The sequence below is a fragment of the Xenia sp. Carnegie-2017 genome, unplaced genomic scaffold (assembly GCF_021976095.1).
Source record: "Xenia sp. Carnegie-2017 unplaced genomic scaffold, XeniaSp_v1 HiC_scaffold_23, whole genome shotgun sequence".
Taxonomy (NCBI): Eukaryota; Metazoa; Cnidaria; class Anthozoa; order Malacalcyonacea; family Xeniidae; genus Xenia; species Xenia sp. Carnegie-2017.
Genome location: NW_025813486.1, coordinates 5,214,352 through 5,236,326, shown reverse-complemented (window position 1 = coordinate 5,236,326; position 21,975 = coordinate 5,214,352). Strand labels below are relative to the sequence as shown.

Sequence of the window (21,975 nt, the reverse complement as noted above, 5' to 3'; positions counted from 1 at the left end):
CAAATCTTTATAGTTTCTGCAATAAGAATTCTATATCAGCCTTCCTTCATTTAACTTCATTTAATTTATCAGAATATAATGTAATGTTATCTTTTCAAGGCGTGAAATTTACTTTTCCCAACATTTAAGCCTACGAAGGCCTGTTTAGACAATCAAATGAAACAAAACTTCTACAATCTGATATTGTGAATTTTCATGTATAAGACCAACTCTTAATTATGGAGCTAAGGTTTTTTTTAACAAACTCCCAAAATACTAAGGAAACGGTAATAAAATTCAAACATGTTAATAAAAACAATAAAAATCATAAGGCCGTATCTTTGCTTTACATAACAATAAACTTTTAATGTTTTGAATTAAGTTGCACAAAATAATTTGCCACGTATCAACTCAAAGGACGTAACCATTTGACGCTTAACTTATCAGAACGTTAAGAAATCTGAAAGATCGAATGTTCAAAGCCTCAATCGTCGACCAGTAAAAGGTTTGTAAGACAAAAGACAAAGAATTATCATGTGTGTTAACGATGTATAAATGAGATGTTACATAGAAGTTGTTCGTCAAATATAATTAATACACTTTTAATAAATATTAGTCTCAACCTAGTACTACCCATATTACATCATAGATCCCCGTAGCAACTTGCGATCCTGTTGTTGTATACAAACTAAACAAAGCTACAAATACAAACAATTTGCTTACCAAAAAATCACTGTCATCTGAAGGAAGGCGTGTTTATCATAATGTGCTTGCTTGCTAAGGAATTTAAATTGCTTGTTAGCATGCAATTATAGTTATCTTTGAGTGCGGATAGTATATTTATAAAATATGTGTATTTCATTATACTTGTGATGATATGAAATGACTTTTATGAATCAGGAAGAAAATTTGGTTTGAAATTGCAAATGACTCATGCATGCCATCGTTGAGTATTTTAAACATTTAGTCGTTTTGTCGTTTTGTGACGTTGCAATTCATACAACAATAACGTCAATTATCTTTCGTCGAACTGTTTACGCTAAGGTGATACATGAAAATTCATAGCATTAAATAAATATAACTAAAAATCTTTGATTTCCGATTTGTAAACAGAGCTTTTGGACCACATTGTGGTGTACAGCAGATATTCTTATATAATGATGCCACGTTTGAGGCTCTTCTCGTTAAAATTAGACCGATTAACTAATTATAAACTAATTATTCAATTCAATTACAGTAATGAACATTTTTATATTCTGGGTGTAGCATCTTTTTGACTTGTGATTTTGATAAACTTAACTTTTGCCACCTTACGAATCAATTCAGATTACCAGAAACAGCTTGTAGTTAAATATACCTAAAAGATACAACCAAACATTGAACTTGATGGTAACAAATCTGTATAATTTCTACAAGACTACAACAAGAATTCTCTATCACCTTCCTTCACTTGATTTATCAGAATATAATGAAATGTCACCTTATCCAACTGTGAGTTTTACTTTTCCCAACATTAGAGAAAACAAACGCATATTTTAGATAAGACTTAGTCTATTTTACGAAATGAAGATCTTGTAAAATACAGTATATATTGAGAGACAAAATACAGAGGTCATTCGTTTACGAATGACAAACAAGAATAACAGTAGGGTCCAGGCCCCTTATTAATCAACGATTATCCCATTATGCTCTATCCCCTTAAGTCTTTCCAGCATAGGAAAACGTAATATAAAGTTGTTCTTTGGTATTTGTTCATCCTCTCAATTTTCTAACAGCCCTTTCTTGTTGAAATCGAGTAATCTGCGTAGAGCTAGTGTTGCTTTCTTGCTACGCTTTGTGGTCGCTGGTGTAGGTTCTCTGGCATCCTCAGGTATCTTGGTTGCGTTTGATGAAGTTCTATCTGCGGTGCGGTATCTATGTTCGGTAGTGGTGCTGGCTCCAGGGTATCAGTCTGTGTCGTCGGTCCTAGACGTGGGAATGACGATGTTGGTTTTCTGTTGGCTGGTGTCAATTTGCTGGGAGTAAGGTTCTCCATTGACACTTTTGGTATCAGCAGCAGGTCCGTATCAATAGTACATTTAGGTGGCCGCTCTTGTACAGGTGTGAAATGCCGGAGAAATTTTTCTGTTTCTTAGTGTAATTCTGTTGGATCCGTCGACTTTGACGCGGTATTGATCGTGTTGAAGAACTTCGATGACTGTTCCAGTCTTGTCCCATTTCGTAGGGTACGGTCCTGTTTGGTTCTGTATTCTTACGTGATGTCCAGTGGACAGAGGTGGTAATCTTCTTGTGTGTTCTGACCAACGTTCCGCCGCTCTCATGTGCCGGTTTCGTAAAGCCTCCTCTCGAGCATCGAGTGTTTCGCTCCAGGTTGCGTGTTGCTTATAACGGCCGGGGGGAATTGGTATGAAGTCCTTAATAGGTCTACCAAAGACGCATTGTGGCGGTGATAATTTCGTATCAGTATCAGGCGTGTTACGATATTGTAGAACAGCAATTTGTAAGGCGTTTGTGTTGAGGCTACCAGTGGGGCCGGTATTGTTCGTGATGAGGCGTTTCACAGTTTTAACTGCAACCTCCGCGCGACAATTTGAGTGCGGAAATGCAACGGAGGCGAGGCGGTGGTGTACTCCCCATTATTTGAGGTATTTTGACGGTGGTGAATGGTGGTCCATCCTCAGTAGCGCATTCGTCTGGCATCCCAAAGGTGGTTTCGCACAATCTGTGCGAAGTGCTGGTTCACTTTTCTGAAACTTCACACTAACGATGCGACTGTATTTTTAACACTTCAATAAGATATTTACAGTGTTGTGCACGATTTTACGATCCAAGCGTTGGTTCTTCGCGATACGGAATGATTAAATGGATCTCGATAAGATTACGGACAACCGTCAATCCTAGAACTGCGTTTTCGAAATTTATTGCCTTCTGCAATACGACTCTATATCATCAAATTTGTATGACCAATTCATACACCAATAACGTCAACTTTTCCGAACCCCTAAACCAACGCTTTCAAGCTATATTTATGTATAATTATTCGAAAGTGGTTTTGGGGCGTTTACATATGACGCGCAACTTCGCCATTCCGTTTCTCCCTACATCCTACCACAATGACGCATTGCGGCGAGGAAGTGTTCTCTTAACATATCTATACTGTTTTACATCAATTTAATATCCTTTATATCTTATAATCTATAATAAGACACAGTCACACTCTACATAATTTAACATGACAACTTACAACACACTCCCCACCTTGATTAGTCCCACTAATCAAGCATACTCTGTGTCTTCCATACGGAATCAAGAGCAGCGGCTCTCTTGCGTCTACCCTCATGTTTTGCCTCCCTTCCTCTTAGCTTTTTTTCATTCTCTTTTTGCTCACATTCTCTTTCGTCGTGCTTTAACTCGGTCGGAAAGAGCTTTTGGACGGAACGATTGATGTGAATGACTTTCCGTTCTTAACTAGCCTGACCTTAGCGCCTCTTACCACCCCATCTCTCCCTAAAAACAACTCCTCTATTACACCTGTCTTCCAAATTCCTCTTTTGACATTATCCTCATAAACAGTCACGACATCTCCCTTCTCTACTACCCTAATGGCATTGTCCTTGTCCTGCTTATGAAACTCTCTTAAACCAACCAAATACTCTACAGAAATGCATTTTTTTTACTCAAATACTGATACCGTTTTTTACAGTAACCCTCATCAGACTCCTCTTCACCAGACCCATCGTCTGGCATGGACAAAAACCTTCTTCCCGTCACCAAATGCGACGGAGTTAGTGGTTCACTACCCACCTCGTCGTTCGTATACGTCAATGGCCTAGAACTTAGTGTTGCCTCAACTTCTATCATCACTTTCAGTAGTTCTTCAAATGTCAATCTAGGATTTCCTAGTACCTTCTTCAAGCACCTCTTCACTGACCTAGCCATCCTTTCAAAAAATCCACCCCACCAGGGAGCTCTTTCTAGGTTGAATTTCCACTCTATCCTATTGTTTCCCAAATACCCTTGCACACTTGCATTATTATAGAGGTTTTCTAAAGTCTTGACTGTTGCTTTGAATGTTTTCGCATTGTCCGATACCATTAATGATGGGGTCCCCCTTTTAGCTGAAAATCGTGAAAGGCTTCTCATGAATTCATCCGCAGACAAATCTTTAACTAAGTCTAAATGTAAGGCCCTAGTTACGCAACAGGAAAACAATGCGATGTATACTTTGTATGTCTGTCCCTCCTGATGTATTGTTCACATACGGTGGTCCAGCAAAATCTACCCCTGTCTTCAAAAATGGTTCCGCTTGCTCTACTCTGAATGCCGGAAGGTTTGCTTCGTTAGGCCTATTATATGGTTTACCCTCTAATTTCTTACACACGACACATTTGTTGAGAATTGATTTTACCTTCTGTCTGCCTTGTGCAATCCAGAACCTTGACCTTATCTCGGCTAAAGTTGCCCTAACTCCGCTATGATGTACCTTTTTGTGGCAATGCTCAACTATTAATTCCGTCAATCTACCTTCCTTTGGTAATAAGATTGGAAACTTCGTTTCCTCTTCCAAGTCTGATTCTGCTAGTCTACCCTGACATTTTAGTAACCCCTCATCTTTTACTACCTTGAGTTGTACCTCTAACTGCTTGAACTTATCCTCCTTCTTTAGCCTGTCTTGTGAAGCCTTCAACCAAAGTTTTTCTGCTTTACTCATCTCCTGACTCCCTAATTCCGTGAAGGTTAAATCTTCATGTTTCCCTCTGATCCTAGCGATAAAGTTCCTGACAAATCGTGTGACCAATGCCGTTACCCGAAATAACTTCTCAACCCTACTGTACCTCTCTCTAGAGATCACGTTCGGAATACCTATTTCTTCGTTAGTATCTACTACTAACAGTGCCGTTCGCTTTTCTTCGTCTTTACTCTCCTCAGTTACGCCTACCTCTGATTGCAGCCATTCTCTTTGTACACTACTCAGCCACCTTGGTCCTGTCCACCAAAGTGATTCGGCAAATTGCACTATGTGATGCCTAAGCGTAGCGTTGAGTAAAATGGCGAAGCATTTAATCCAAACACTACTCTGCAAAACCTGTAAATAACAACCTCTAAATTGGCATTAGTCGCATCTCTGACCCACAAAATCTTAAATGTCCCTGTCTGCTTTGTCTACTTTACGTTCAAAAATGCTTTCTCTATGTCTCCTACCAAGGCCACTCTGTTCTCCCTAAATATGATTAATATATCAAACAACAACGGTGTTAATGATAGTCCTACATGAAGACAGTCATTCAAAGAAGTCCCTTTCTTACCCTCCTTTGATGATGCATCATACACTATTCTTAGCTTAGTTGTTTTGGCTTTTTACGTATAACCGCTTGATGAACGAAGATAATGAACATTCATCCATGGTTCTGACTCGTCAACCCTTTCAATGACTCCCATTTTAGTTGATCCCTGATAATTTTATCATATTCCTTTAACAAATCAGGCTCATTTGACAAGCGCTTAGATAGATAGATAGATAGATAGATGATTTATTTCTTAAAACTGGCAGCCATATTGCTGAAATACGTTTAAGATTACATATAATTCATATATAAATAAATTAACTAAATTACATCTTCAATGAGTTATAAGTTATAAAACTATTTCTAAAACGTTTGGTATTAAAGTTAGTATTAAATGAAGATTGAGTCCTAAGTTCCATAGTTGAACGTTCTAAACGAGGAGGCAAAAGGTCATGAAGCTTATGTGAGGTATCTGCTACTATCTTCTGAAACAACGCTGTTGTTATATCATTCCTCCTTTCGCTAAGGCGTTGCAAATTAGTAAACTGCAGAGCGTTTTCATATTCTTGATGAGGCAGGATTATTTTTAATGCTCGCTTTTGGACTGACTCTAGGTCATCTGACAAATACAATGTCAGACTATTGTGGAACACTGGGCAAGCATACTCCAGGACAGGTCTTATACACGTTTTGTAAAATTGGAGCAATTCCTTGACTCCGATATTTGCTCGTTTTAGTTGAATAAGATAATAGAGGCGTTTACGGCATTTCTTAATTATTTCATTTACGTGGATGTTCCACTTAAGGTTACAGGCTATAACCAATCCCAAAACTTTCGCGTGTCGGACAATATTCAGTGTAATGTCATTGATGGTGATTGGTTGAAGGTCATTGGTATTAGATCCAAAACAAATTCGCATCTCTTTACATTTGGTTTCATTTAACTGGAACTTATTACGCGAGATGCTGTTCGCTAATGTGTCCATTTGGTTTTGTAAGTTACTTGTTTCATCTTTCTCAATTACTTCACTAACAGTGGTATCGTCCACGAATTTTCACATTTCATTATTTGGTAATTTGAGATCGTTAATCATTATCAAAAATAGCCAAGGCCCCAATTTTGTGCCCTGCGGAACGCCTGCAGGTACGAGTTTCCACTCTGAAAAGCAATCGAATTTCAGCTTTACTCTTTGTTTCCTGAAGGAGAGGAAATCCATAATCCAGTGTAGAACCCATTTTGGTATATCAAATGAACGTAGTTTTTCAACCAATAAGTTATGATCAATTAGATCAAAAGCTTTCTTGAAATCCAATAACAGCACACGAACGGCCGCCCCGTTACAATCAGTTGCTTTATTCCACGACTGTAACATACTAAGTAAAGCTATAGTTGTGCTTGAATTTGGGATTGCCCCATACTGATTAGAGTCTATCTTCTTAAGTACAGCTGGCTTGACATAATTTTCCACAACAAACTCCTCGGCTACTTTTGATACAATCGCAGTAAGTGATATAGGCCTTAAGTGTTTATTAATATCTCGTACAGGTTTCTGCTTTGGAATTGATTTAATATTTGCTTTTTTCCATGATTCTGGTAACCGGGCCTCTTTAAAGGAGCTGTTATAATATCTGCCACCGGAGCGGCCAATAAATCAGCATTCTCTTTTAGAACCCAGGCGGGAATACCGTCTGGGCCAGTTGCTTTCCTTGCGTTAAGAGCTGACAACATCTTGAAAGCAGTAAACTCATTGACTGGTAATAACCTCGGAAAATCGTCATTCTCATTATCAAAGCATAAATGTTGGGGCAGTGGGTTGAAATCTTTCATGGGTGTTAGAAAGGATTCGTTGATCATGTTTGCAATTGCTCAGGAAAATGATCAGAGGGTGTTAGTGCATTATCAATATTTTGCAAGGTTGACATCATATCTTCCTGTGAAGAAACCGACGGTGAAATACCACTTAACTTTTTGATTTCCTTCCACCAACTTGCAGATGAACACGATTTTAAATCCTCTACTTTGTTTTGGTAAAAACGTTTCCGACAAGATTTTCTTTCTTGGTTTACTTGGTTTCTTAATTTCTTGAAAGAGTCAAGGTCTTTTGTGCAAAAGCTTTTTCCTTCGGCGGATCAGTTGTTTTAGCGATTTGTTCATCCAAGGAGGCTCATTATTGATCAGCACCTTCTTTTTTGTAGGGAGTAAGAAATCAAGATCAAAGTTAATGATGATCTCTAACATTTTCATTTTGTCATCACTATTTCTCATTTTGTCGTCACTATTTCTTCCTACCCACTGTTCGACATTAACCTCTTCTAAATATTTACCAAAGGCCGAACGTTTGGATGGTCGCAAATCCCTTGACATTACCACTACTTTAGTCCCAGAGTTTTCAGATCTTTTTAATGGTTGCACTTCTACGGTGACATGATCGGATAGTCCAAAGGGAGGACGTTTAATTGGAGGATCGTAAAAATTTTTCAAATTTGTTAAAATCAAATCCAGCTTATTATTGCCACGAGTAGGAAAATTTACGATCTGACGCAAATGGAAACTATTCTTTAGCAGACGAACGTTCAATTTGTTAAAATCGCCCGAGATAATTATCCCACAATTTGGAAATTTTGTTTCAAATGTTTGTAGTGATTCAAAAAGATAATTGATCATAGTCATTGGTGGTACAAATTACATAAAATAATATTGGACACATCTCTTGGTAAGCGGGTCAGTCTTAGATCTAACCATAATGCTTATTTGTTAAAAGGTCTTGCAGGATGCTAAAGTTAATTGTATTTCGAATATAGACGCAAACACCACCATGAATGCGTTCACGTCTATCGCGTCTAATTAAATTATATCCAGGTAGCGAAACAATGTTATCATCAATATGACTTTGCAACCAAGTTTCCACGATGCATAGAATATCCACACTTGAACTGGCAATGTACGCATGTAATTCATCGATTTTTGGGGCCAGCGACATGATATTAGACAACATTATGGATGGTACAAATACAATTTGTGATCCACAACGTTTAAAGGATACTCTTGGAATAATAATACAATTGCTTTTGTTATGACCAGACGGTCTGCAACGGGAACGTAAGTTATAATGATCGCTTGGATTAAGAGACGATCTTACTAGTGTAGGTATTGTTCGAACGAACTCAGCGATTGTGTGATAGACAAACAACACTCTAATGTACTATCTTCTTTTTCTTTAAAAATGTCTTTAACTATAAATTGATCGTGTTGGTGTTGTTGGCTGTCGCCTTTTTTACATAGCACAGGTATTCTCTCCAAGACTTTTGTTGTTCCTCTCTGAATTCTTTCGTCAGACTGAATTCCGTTGGTAATTTCTGTTGATGGGAATAACGATGCTGAAGATGCCAAGAAGTCAACTGGCGATTCTGCAAAGGAACTTGTTGATGGAAGTATTGGTGATAAGGGCGTCGTTGGAACGACTGACGATGAAAAAAATGGGTTTGTTTATGGCCTGGTGCGGTCGAATGTACTCGCTTCATTACTCTATCACTACGTGTGATTTTTAAGTCTTTATCTACTTCAGAATTAAAGTTGCTCTGATGTTTTCGTTGATGCTCGGTATTCTTAGAGACAAGTTCGTTGCTAGGAATTTCATTTCTTTGCGCCTGCTGGTTTTGAGTGTTAATCGTTTCGCTGACTTTACAGCTTTGATAATTATTCCGCTGCTTGCATTGATATTCATGTAATTGGGACTCAAGTTGATTTAAGCATTTATTACAAGGGAAATCTTTCTGATATTTGCTTTGTTGCTTTCGTCGATACTCAATAAGCTGTTTATCAATTTGAACTTGAGTCGTTCTTCTACTCTTGCAGCCTTGACCTGCTGCAGGGGATTTTACTGAGTCCTGCACGCCTACGCTTGTCTCGAGATTAGCAGGTTTTGCATTACAAATTAAGGGCACATTGTTTTGCGATGTAGTCGTTTCGTCATTTAAAGGAATTTTTGGTTGAATAGTTGGCGTGGCATGGGACAAAACAAGCACTTCACTTTCCATCTTGTTAAGCGTGACTTTAGATTCAAATTTTCTGTTGTCAATTTGCATATATCTTGCTTGTTTTTAAGTATGACTTGCTTTTGTTCTGAAATTTTTGCCACCATTTTAAACACCGTTAATTCAATTTGATTTTTAAACTCATCAAACTTGTCCTCTAAGGATGTTTCAGTGTCTCCGGCTTGACATGGAGTTGCGCCGATAAGAGATTCCGTTAAATAGTCTTTATTTGTTTGTGAGGAAAGTTTTTGAAAGGAACTATCAATAAAGTCCTGTAACTCCTCGATTGACGACTGGTCAAAAGCCGATACAGGGAAATTTCGCGTTTCATATTTAGCAAGTTCGCCCCGTGTTTCACAGCTTTCACGTATAGTTTGCTCAGCAGATTCATGCTTATTTTCAATATCGGTGTTAATCTTATCTTGTACTTCAGACAAGTTAGCGCTTGAGGACTCCAAGACGCTTATCAACAAATTCCTAAATGATTCTCCGTCCTTTCCATTAAAAGACATTGTACTTAGCTTGCCCGGGTACCAAGTTATAATCAAATCTAAATCGCTGCTAACAAACTTTTTTGATTTGCCTCCGGGCGATTTCCAAATGCCCACCAATCCGACGGTGTTTTCGACAAAATTTCGCAAAGATGTCAGGTCACCTGTCCACTTTAATCGTTGACCATCAAACATCAAAAGGGCTTCTTCTTTTATTAATTTAATCGCATGTATATCTGTTATATCTCGTATGATCCGGCTTATTTCGAGCAAGTCCATTTGAACTTCTACCGCCGCCATATTGTTCACGTTAATTTGCTCTTTCATGCGTGCTAAACTATTGGCATAGTTACTTGGTAAATGCTCATGACCCTGCTTCCACGGCAATTTAACAGAGTACTTATGCCCATTAAACTCAATTTTATCTAACTAGGCTTCCTGCACATCGTCAGTTTCCCTGACCCCAAGTGTTTCTAAATCCCACAACTTGTTCACCTGCCTGTTTATGCTGTTTGTATTCTGCGTTGCAGTCTGCGAAACTAAATTAACATGTGCGTTTTTGACTTTCGAGCTCCCTTTCAGTGGACCGCTTAAAACCCATCCTAAACAAATATCAATCGCAACTCGCTCATCCTTTTTGCCCCTAATTATTTCTCCTTTCTGAAAAGCCCAAAGGTTATCTGCTCCTATTAAAGCATCCACTTCCAAGATCTCCTACTTCAAACTTACATCTGACAAAAACAAATTTTTCAAATGAGAATACTGCTCCTTAGCCACCTGAATATGCTCATATTTTACTGTACAAATACGTGGAACTACTAATGCCTCTAAACGAATTTTGCAATTTCCCTAACTGATGCGACCTCGCATTGACGACCCACGTCATCTTACCTTTTTGTTCTACCACCAAAGGTGTTGACCTCTAGCCATTCCGCCTTGCTACATTAAGCTTCGCAACTTGTTTTGCCCTGTTTGTCACGAAAGACTTCTGACATCCCGAGTCAAAAAGCATACGCACTCTCTTCCTATTCTTACCTACAAGAATTACTTGCGCAGTCTGCAAGGCTACCCTAGTCTTTGTACTCACATGCACGTTACTCACATTTACCTGCTCTGTTTTCTCTGCGCTACCACTCTGTTTTTCAGCCTTCTTTCGTCCTTTTTCCTTTGTCACATATAGACACATGATGACCCTCCCCACATACAATACATTTAGTACGTGCACGACAATCTTTTGCTAAATGACCTTTCTTTAGACAAACAAAACATCTTTTAAACTTACGAAGAAGTTGCATAAGTTCTGTCCGACTTGTCATCTTCTTGCACTCTTCGTGTTTCTGCTCCCCACTGCAGAAAACTCAAAACAATCGATTTTTGCGGCTGGCAAACACTCTGTTAGCTGTTCCTGGTTCTCGCCGTCTTCTTTGTTGATCTTCGTCCTTCTCCCCAACTGATAATTTGTGGCATTCCCGCAGATCCACTTCGACTTGCAACGCGTCGACAAAATCTTTCATGCCCCACTCTTAGTAGTCTCTTCCCATGGTAATCGTCAGTTTTAATGAGTCCGGTATTTTTGTTAGAAGATTGGGCACGACTATCTCGCAATACGTCTCCTCCTTTACACTGAGCGCCTCGAGTCCTCGATAATTCGTTTCCACGGCGTCAAAGAACTTGCGCAGCCTCGTCGTATCATTCTCGTTGTACACGGGCTTTAAGTTCATCATATCATTTACATGTGTCCTTTGCACCATCACTTTGTTCCCGTATCTCCGTTCTAACACTTTCAGGGATTCTGCATAGTTGATCGAAGTCAGAGCAAATCCCGAAATTGCTGACTTGGCTGGCTCCTCCACCAGTCTCCTCAGATAGGTGAATTTGTCGACCTCAGACAATCCGTCGTTGTTGTGAATTGAACATTCAAAAGAGTCCCAGAATCCACGCCAATTTTGTATCTTGAGCGAGAACTTTTTCACCTCCAGTTTAGGCAGCTTTACTCTACTGCGTGCTCCACTGGATACTGTACTTGCTGATGTGTTGGCGAGTTCCTCATTTCGCTTGTTTGTCTCTATCGTGCTCAGCGCTTCGTTGATTTCGGCCAACGCGCCCAAAACTTCACAGCTGTATTCCGATGAGCCGTCAATATCTGCCGCAATATCTTCATCATTTTCTAAACAAGCTCTGAATCTCATCGTCCAACTTCGAAATTGTATCTAATTTCTGTACGAGTACAAGCCGCATTTTTTCCAGTTCGACTTTCCTTAACGGGGCGCATTATCGTTTACCATACTTCTCATCTTGTACAAAACTTTTGTGGCGTACGATTTATGCACACTCCTCGACTGTCGCTTTCTTGTCAGCTCTGACATCGTAAACAACTCTTTATCCTATTTCTGTGTTCTTCTTCAATACTGCTACTATATCCGGCTCGAAGGACAACGTTTCGCACAATCTGTGTGAAGTGCTGGTTCACTGTTCTAAAACTTCACACTAACGATGGGACTGTATTTTGAATATATAATTTTAACACTTCAATAAGATATTTACAGTGTTGTGCACGATTTTACGTTCCAAGCGTTGGTTCTTCGCAACACGGAATGATTAAATTTGATCTCGTTAAGATTACGGACAACCGTCAATCCTAGAATTGCGTTTTCGAAATTGATTGCCTTCTGCAATATGACTCTAATTCATCAAATTTGTATGACCAATTCATACACCAATAACGTCAACTTTTCCGAACTCCCGAACCAACGCTTGCAAGCTATATTTATGTACAATTATTCGGAAGTGGTTTTTGAGCGTTTACATATGACGCGCAACTTTGCCATTCCGCTTCTACCTACATCCTACCGCAATGACGCATTGCGGTGAGGAAGTGTTCTCTTAACATAACTATACTATTTTACATCAATTCAATATCCGTTATATCTTATAATCTATAATATGACACAGTCACACTCTAAATAATTTGACATGACAATTTACCACAACTCCCACTTTATGGTCATACTTCCAAAATATCTTAAAAACGGTATATTTTATTAAAATTTATACTTTCTATTGATCAATTTGTTCCAAATTATAATCAAACTTATGAACAAAAACAATAAAAATCATAAAACCATGTCTTTGCTTTACATAACAATCTATTCTTAAGATGTTTTAAATTTCGTGGCACAAAATAATTTTCCACTCATCGACTTGAAAGAAGAATATATGAATCTTAAGTTGTCAGAATTTTAAATCTTTCTAAAAGTTCAACTGTTCAAGGCTACACGCCATTAACCAGTAAAAGGTTTTTAAGACAAAAAACAAAGAATTTTCCTGCACGATTACGACGTATAAATGTGACTTATGGAATCTTGTAAATTCTGTAATTGTAGATAAATCAAACGAAGTTACAATTCCAAACAAGAACAATATGCTTACCAAAAACAAATCACTGCCATCGTAACCAAGGTAAGGCTTTTTTAAAGTATATTTACTTTTTTATGACTCACTACGAAGTACATTTACTTTAAAATCGCAAATGGACTCATGCATGTCATCATTGAATAGTTTAGATATTTAAGTCGTTTTAGAAGTAGAAATATTGATCAGCAAGTGTGTTTATCTTTGTCGTAAACTATAGTATCGCTTGTTCAATTTTGTAAGTCCACATTTTAAATGGGGCTAAAGAATTTTGCTTATCTTTGTGATGTTGCAATTTTCTTTCGTCGATGCCAAGTTGTTGACGCTAAGGTTTGTATGTGCAAATTCATTGCATTTTACAATACAATACATTTGCAATACTAAAGATCTGGTTTTCTATCAACTTGATAACCTTATAAGTACAGCTAGGCAATCAAACAATCCTGCACATCTGTATGAAAGGAAGCATGTATATGTGACGTTATTCTTGTCACGTGTCCTAAGATATGAATATTACAACTTAATAATTCCTTTTAACACTCCCACTTAATAGTTATATTAACAAAACTAACAAATCTTCGTGATAAAAACTTATAACTTATCATTATTCTTTGATTTCAACTAGTCCCAATAGCTTTGTAAAGTTTTGATATTAATCTTTTGAGAGTGTTTTGGTCATTATATCACCAAACATGTCTTCTGTTGGCAACACTTGAAAGAAATGTTGTTATTTTTGACGTGTTATCACACACAGTGATACGACACATCTACAGTGGGTGACCAAAAAAAGTGTCCTCGTAATGAAATATGAGTTTTGTTTGTAAAATTTATGAAATCAAAAAACTGAATAGAAATAATCGTAATTAAAACAACATTTCTAGTAAACGACAATACTTAAGCAATAATTTACAAAAAAAACTGTGCATGTGCAGAAATGTTGTCAGTCCTGCAACACTGAAATAATTCGTCATGTTTATATATTGCAACAAAAATCAACACAAACATCAAGCAATTTTTAAAACCAACGCAACGTATATATGAAAATAAAGAAGTCGAATTGCTAAGAGTGACGAAGAAGACACCGTCTGCAGATATATCAGAATAAAAAAGGCGAAGGGATCGTGAAATTCGATACATGCTTAAGGCTGGAGTCTGTGTTTGTAATTAGGAAGTTGCACAGAAGTTTCTAGTTTTCTACTCATTTACTGTGAAGTAAAATACTGAGTTCAAAGTTGAGGTTAACTTGAGGTGGTAATCACGCCTCCTAGAGGTAGAAAAAACAACAGACCACTGAGAGAAGAAATATCTTCATTGCTAAAACCTCAAAGTTAGGTACTCTATCAAAGATTTCTTTTTAAATCTTATTGTTCCAGATTTTAAATGCACGCTTTTGATAATCATGGTAGCTTTGCAAATGTCTTTCGTTGATGCTAAGGTTTATTTATGAAAAGTTTTGTCAAATTAAATTATTAAAAAACTGAAATTTTCTGATTTCGTCATCAATCTGATATTGAATATCTTTATAACTTCATCAAAACAGTTAGGCAATCAAGAATTCTGGACGTCACGTGATACATCAGTGAAAACACAAACTGTGCATCAGCCGTTTCTAAGTCACTTCTGGCATTCAAGACAAAGACAAAACGTATATTTCCATATGAGTTTGGAAGCTCTATAGTTGTCCTTATTCAAGCTAAAGCTTGATTTATTATGTCCTCTGAATGACAGCTCTTTTTTAAACAAATGAAAGATAATGCTGTCAATATTTGTCTTCTTTTTCTGCCTTTTATCCTCATTATGATGCTTCACAGCTTCTCTTCTTGTGTTTCAGAATAAAACTTCCTGGTTAACATCCTTGTCCATAGTGTTTAACACTTGCAAATTTAAAAAAAAGTAATTTCATTTTTTATGAGTCTCGAAAAAGTTGCAAAATCATGCTTTATTATACATTCGAGTTTACGTAAATGATCCCCTCAAAACGCGTTATTTTATCAACATAGATTAAAAATTCTCATTTCATATTAAAATTTATTTAAAATAGTCAGTTATTTGCTTCAGATTTTGCTTAATATTCTAGTGGTTCATGGTCTTAAAATTGATAAAAAATTTTACCATTGCCAATCAATTATCGTATATAGCCAAAGAAAAACAAGATCTTTTGTTACAACATGTTGTAAAACAAATATATTTACAAATTCAAGTTCTATTAAATGCGTTAGACTCTATGAAATTAAATAAACATAAACCTTAGTAACTTTAAAAAAGGCTATTAACTTTAACATTATAACATATTCTTAGATACAGATGCATGACATTCACAAATGAGTATGCAAATATTGAAATATATATTCTTATGTCTGTTTTGTAACGCAAGCTTTAAGGTAAAATATCATATTTTTAAAATGTTTCTAAAGGTTGTTTGACAGGATACTGCAGTTGGTAAAAGCTGTAGCATATAGGCTCTCTGTCATTATTAGTTTTCAGGTTCTTTTGTAATTTTAGTACTTTTGGTGAAGTTAAATCAATTAACAAATAAGTTTAATTTTGTCATCATGTAAATTGAGACTTCAATGGAAACTGATAAAGGTTGTATAGAGTTTTGGAATTGCTTGATTTTTATCTAGTTGATATATACAAAATTTTTTAGAGATGGAATCGTCAGGAATAAGAAATCTGTCGTACATTCAGCAAATAATTAATGTGGTACAAAAGGAACTTGCTCAGTTTTTCATTAAACAATGGAATTCTCGTTACAAATCAACTAATGGAGAATGGGATGATACAGAGAACAGTGGTAACAAATTTTACACTTTGGAAGCAGGAAGAAAAATAGACCAAAAAACACGACAAAAATATCAGGATGGAGACACAAGTAAGTGGGACTGTACGATATTATTTGATACAATAATTTTTTCAAATTCAATTGGAAAACATCTTGACAAAAAAACAAAGGATGCTGTTCGTGCACTTCGTTGTGAAAGAAATAAATACGCACATTGGTATGAAAGGGAATGCTCAGATGATGATTTTGATGAAATAGTCAATATCATTGAAAAATCATTTCAAGACATGAAATTTTCTCTCGATGAAATCATTGAAATAAAAATCATCGAATTTGTTTTATTCATTCCAAGTTCTTCCTTCAAAACCTAATCATTTTTCGTTGAACGCACCGAATTACGAGATAAAATTATAAAAGATCTTGAAAAATTAAGGAATGATAACAATGATAAACTGACCTATTTTACATCACTGGTAATCCTGGCAGTGGTAAATCTCAACTTGCCAGACAGGTTTGTCAAAAATATCGTGTGATTGGAAAATAAAACTTTATTTGTAATGACTCTCGATGGAAAAAATGAGGAATCTCTTTTAAAAACTTACTGTGAACTTGGATACCGTTTAAACTGTGACAAGTATATGATTAAAAAATTTGAAGATGAAAACTGTTCCATCACAGACAAAGTGAAGAATTTGCGATCGTTAGTATCCACACGATTAAAATTTTGGCACAATTGGTTGATCATTGTAGACAACGTGGTACAGCTCAGCAAAATTTCTTCGTTACTTCCCCAAGTAGGTGACCCCATGTGGATAAATGGACAAATCATAGTAACCATCAAGAACACAGATGCCATACCTCAAGACGATGAGTTTAACAAACATATTTCTATCAGAAGTGGAATGAATGATAGGGAATTTTTTCAACTGTTGAAGCATTACACTATTGAACATGCTGATGATCAATTGTTAAATGAAGTATCGCACGCATTAGATCGTCAACCGCTGGCTTTGGCTGCTGCTGGTTATTATATCAGTCGTATAAACAAAACAAACGGCTCATTTACTTGGAAACAATATTTAAAGAAAATATCTTCAGAAGAAGAAAACTTTGACGCCACTTTTGTTAAATTTAACTTGGTATATCCTAGAAGTATGTTACAAGCTTCACTTTTAGCTGTCAGACAAAATGCTGAAGAGTCCTCAATATTGGCAAATGTTATTAACTTTTTCTCCGTGATATCGTTTGATCCTATACCACGAGACATTATTATTTGTTATGTTCGAAAAATAGATTCCAAACACTCAAAGGAAGATATATCTCTTTCTTTAAAGGACTGCTCATTGTTCTTGCATTCAGAAAATAATGACATTAGTCTACATCGTATTGTTCACAAAGCAATTATTGTTTATCAATCTGAACATTCAAATGAAGAACATGAAATGGAAAGTAACGCTGATCAAATATCTAAAGCACTTTACATGTTTAAAGAAAGAGACGACGAAATCAAATTGATGCCACATCTTGAAAAAATTGTTCAATTATTAAAGACGAACAAGACAAAAATCAACATGAATACTTTACAAGTTTTCCAATATTTTGTTGACAGATTAAGACATTTTGGAAAATACAACCTTGCTCTTGAACTATTGGATAAATTTAAATCCGAAGAATCTAGTAATGACAAAGCTTGGTTGTTTAATATCTTCGGTCTTTTATACTGTGACACCGGGAAGTATAGCAAAGCTAAATTACATCATCAAAAGGCTCTGCAAACTCGAAAACAATTGTTAGGTCCAAAGCATGTTGATGTTGCTTCGACTTTAGACAATCTTGCCAATGTGCTTGAAAAAACTAGAAACTACAACAATGCTATCGTGCATTACGAAAAAGCTCTAGAAATTAGAAAACAATCGTTAGGTCCAAATCATGTTGATGTTGCCACATCTTTAAACAATCTTGGTATTGTGTATAATGATATTAAAAAATTCGACACAGCTATAAAGTTTTTCGAAAAAGCTCTGGAAATTCGAAAACAGTTGTTAGGTCCAAATCATGTTGATGTCGCTAGGTCTTTAAACAATCTTGGTTTGGTGTTTACTGAAACTGGAAACTACGACAAAGCTAAAGAGGTTTACGAAAAATCTCTGGAAATTAGACAACAATTGTTAGGTCCAAATCATGTTGATGTTGCCACATCTTTAAACAATCTTGGTATTGTTTATTATGATATTGGAAAATACGACACAGCTATAAAGTTGTACGAAAAAGCTCTGGAAATTCGAAAACAATCGTTAGGTCCAAATCATGTTGATGTCGCCACATCTTTAAACAATCTTGGTATTGTGTATTATGATATTGGAAAGTACGACAAAGCTATAGAGGTTTACGAAAAAGCTCTGGAAATTCGAAAACAATCGTTAGGTCCAAATCATGTTGATGTTACTCTGTTATTAAACAATCTTGGTTTGGTGTTTAAAAAAACTGGAAACTACGACAAAGCTATAGAGGTTCACGAAAAACTCTGGAAATTCAAAACAATCGTTAGGTCCAAATCATGTTGATGTCGCTGCGTCTTTAAACAATCTTGTTTTGGTGTTTAAAAACTGGAAACTACGACAAAGCTATAGAGGTTCACGAAAAAGCTCTGGAATTTCGAAAACGATCGTTAGGTCCAAATCATAATGATGTCGTTGCGTCTTTAAACAATCTTGGTTTGGTGTTTAAAAACACTGGAAACTACGACAAAGCTATAGAGGTTCACGAAAAGCTCTGGAATTTCAAAACAATCGTTAGGTCCAAATCATGTTGATGTCGCTACATCTTTAAACAATCTTGGTATTGTGTATTATGATACTGGAAACTACGAAAAGCTATAGAGTTTCACGAAAAGCTCTGGAAATTCGAAAACAATCGTTAGGTACAAATCATGTTGATGTGGCTACATCTTTAAACAATCTTGGTAGTGTTTAACAAAATTGGAAACTACGACAAAGCTATAGAGTTTACGAAAAGCTCTGGAAATTCAAAACAATCGTTAGGTCCAAATCATGTTGATGTCGCTGCATCTTTAAACAATCTTGGTATTGTGCATTATGAAACTGGAAATTACGACAAAGCTATAGAGTTTTACGAAAAGCTCTGGAAATTCGAAAACAATCGTTAGGTCCAAAGCATGTTGATGTTGCCACATCTTTGAACAATCTTGGTATTGTGTATTATGATACTCGAAAGTACGACGAAGCCATAGAGTTTTACGAAAAAGCTCTAGATATTCGAAAACGATCGTTAGGTCCAAATCATGTTAGAGTCGCTGCCTCTTTACACAATCTTGGTTTGGTGTTTGATAAAAGTGGAAACTACGAAAAAGCTATAGAGTTTCACGAAAAAGCTATGGAAATTCAAAACCAATCTTTACGTCCAAGTAATGTTGATGACCCTAGGTTTTTACACTATTCGGGTTTGGTCTTTAAATATCTTGGAGACTACAGCAAACCTACAGAAGTTCACCCAAATGCTCTGGAAATTCAAGAACAATCTTTAGGTTTTAATCATGTTGATGACGCTGCGTCTTTATACAATCGTGGTTTGGTCTTTGAAAAAGTTGGAAAGTACGGCGAAGCTAAAGTGGTTTACGAAAAGCTCTGGAATTTCGAAAACGATCGTTAGCCAAGTCATGTTAATGTCGCTGCGTATTTTACAATCTTGGTTTGGTCTTTGAAAAGTTGGAAAGTACGACAAAGCTAAAGTGATTCACGAAAAAGCTCTGGAATTTCGAAAACAATCGTTAGGTCCAAATCATGTTGAGTCGTTGCGTCTTTACCCAATCTTGGATTTTTGTTTAAAAATATTGGAAAGTACGACAAAGCTTTAGTGTTTTACAAAAAAGCTCTGGAAATTCAAAAACAATCGTTAGGTCCAAATCATGTTGATGTCGCTAAATCTTTAAACAATATTGCTCCTGTGTATTCTTGTACTGGAAACTACGACAAAGCTATAGAGTTTTACGAGAAAGCTCTGGATATTCGAAAACAATCGTTAGGTCCAAATCATGTTGATGTCGCTGATTCTTTAAACAATCTTGGTACTGTGTATTCTTACACTGGAAACTACGACAAAGCCATAGAGTTTTACAAAAAAGCTCTGGAAATTCGAAAAAAATCGTTAGATCCCTATCATGTTGATGTTGCTGCATCTTTAAACAATCTTGGTGTGGTGTTTAAAAAAACTGGAAAGTACGACAAAGCTATAGAGGTTTACGAAAAAGCTCTAGAAATTCGGAAACAGTTGTTAGGTCCAAATCATGTTGATGTTGCCACATCCTTAAACAATCTTGGTATTGTGCATTATTATATTGGAAAATACGACACAGCTATAAAGTTTTACGAAAAAGCTCTGGAAATTCGAAAACAATCGTTAGGTCCAAATCATGTTGATGTCGCCACATCTTTAAACAATTTTGGTATTGTGTATTATGATATTGGAAAGTACAACAAAGCTATAGAGGTTCACGAAAAAGCTCTTGAAATTCGAAAACAATCGTTAGGTCCAAATCATATTGATGTTGCCACATCCTTAAACAATCTTGGTATTGTGTATTATTATATTGGAAAATACGACACAGCTATAAAGTTTTACGAAAAAGCTCTGGAAATTCGAAAACAATCGTTAGGTCCAAATCATGTTGATGTCGCCACATCTTTAAACAATCTTGGTATTGTGTATTATGATATTGAAAAATACGACACAGCTAAAGAGGTTCACGAAAAAGCTCTAGAAATTCGACAAAAGTTGTTAGGTCCAAATCATGTTGATGTCGCTGGGTCTTTAAACAATCTTGGTTTGGTGTTTGAAAAAACTGGAAACTACGACAAAGCTAAAGAGGTTCACGAAAAAGCTCTTGAAATTCGAAAACAATCGTTAGGTCCAAATCATATTGATGTCGCTGCATCTTTACACAATCTTGGTGTGGTCAGTGAAAAAGTTGGAAAGTACGAGGAAGCTAAAGAGGTTCACAAAAAAGCTCTGGAAATTCGAAAACAATTGTTAGGTCCAAATCATGTTGATGTCGCTGCGTCTTTAAACAATCTTGGTATCGTGTTTATGGTACTGGAGAGTACGAGAAAGCTATAGAGTTTTACGAAAAAGCTCTGGAAATTCGAAAACAGTTGTTAGGTACAAATCATGTTGATGTCGCTGGGTCTTTAAACAATCTTGGTTTGGTGTTTACTGAAACTGGAAACTACGACAAAGCTAAAGAGGCTCACGAAAAAGCTCTGGAAATTCGAAAACAATCGTTAGGTTCAAATCATATTTATGTCGCTGCATCTTTACACAATCTTGGTGTGGTCAATGAAAAATTCGGAAAATACGACAAAGCTATAGAGTTTTACGAAAAAGGTCTGGAAATTCGACAACAATCGTTAGGTCCAAATCATATTGATGTCGCTGCATCTTTACACAATCTTGGTGTGGTATTGAAAAACTTGGAAAGTACGACAAAGCTAAAGAGGTTCACAAAAGCTCTGGAAATTCGACAACAATTGTTAAGTCCAAATCATGTTGATGTCGCTGCGTCTTTATACAATCTTGGTATTGTGTATTATGATACTGGAAAGTACGACGAAGCCATAGAGTTTTACGAAAAAGCTCTAGAAATTCGACAACAATTGTTAGGTCCAAATCATGTTGATGTCGCTGCGTCTTTATACAATCTTGGTATTGTGTATTATTATACTGGAAAGTACGACGAAGCCATAGTGTTTTACGAAAAAGCTCTAGAAATTCGAAAACGATCTTTAGTTCCAAATCATGTTGATGTCGCTGACTCTTTACACAATCTTGGTTTGGTGTTTACTGAAACTGGAAACTACGACAAAGCTATAGAGTTTTATGAAAAAGCTCTGGAAATTCAAAACCAATCGTTAGGTCCAAATCATGTTGATGTCGCTATGTGTTTAAACAATCTTGGTTTGGTGTTTGAAATAACTGG

The 21,975-nt window shown here is 36.4% G+C and overlaps 1 long non-coding RNA gene across 1 annotated transcript; it reads left to right on the top strand.

The window, feature by feature from the left end:
- The first annotated feature begins 364 nt into the window (after positions 1 to 364).
- On the top strand, positions 365 to 16,054 carry LOC124448791. Its single transcript, XR_006949252.1, has 3 exons — positions 365 to 484; positions 13,174 to 13,249; positions 15,849 to 16,054. It is a non-coding gene; the product is annotated as an uncharacterized LOC124448791 (long non-coding RNA).
- The last annotated feature ends 5,921 nt before the right edge of the window (positions 16,055 to 21,975 follow it).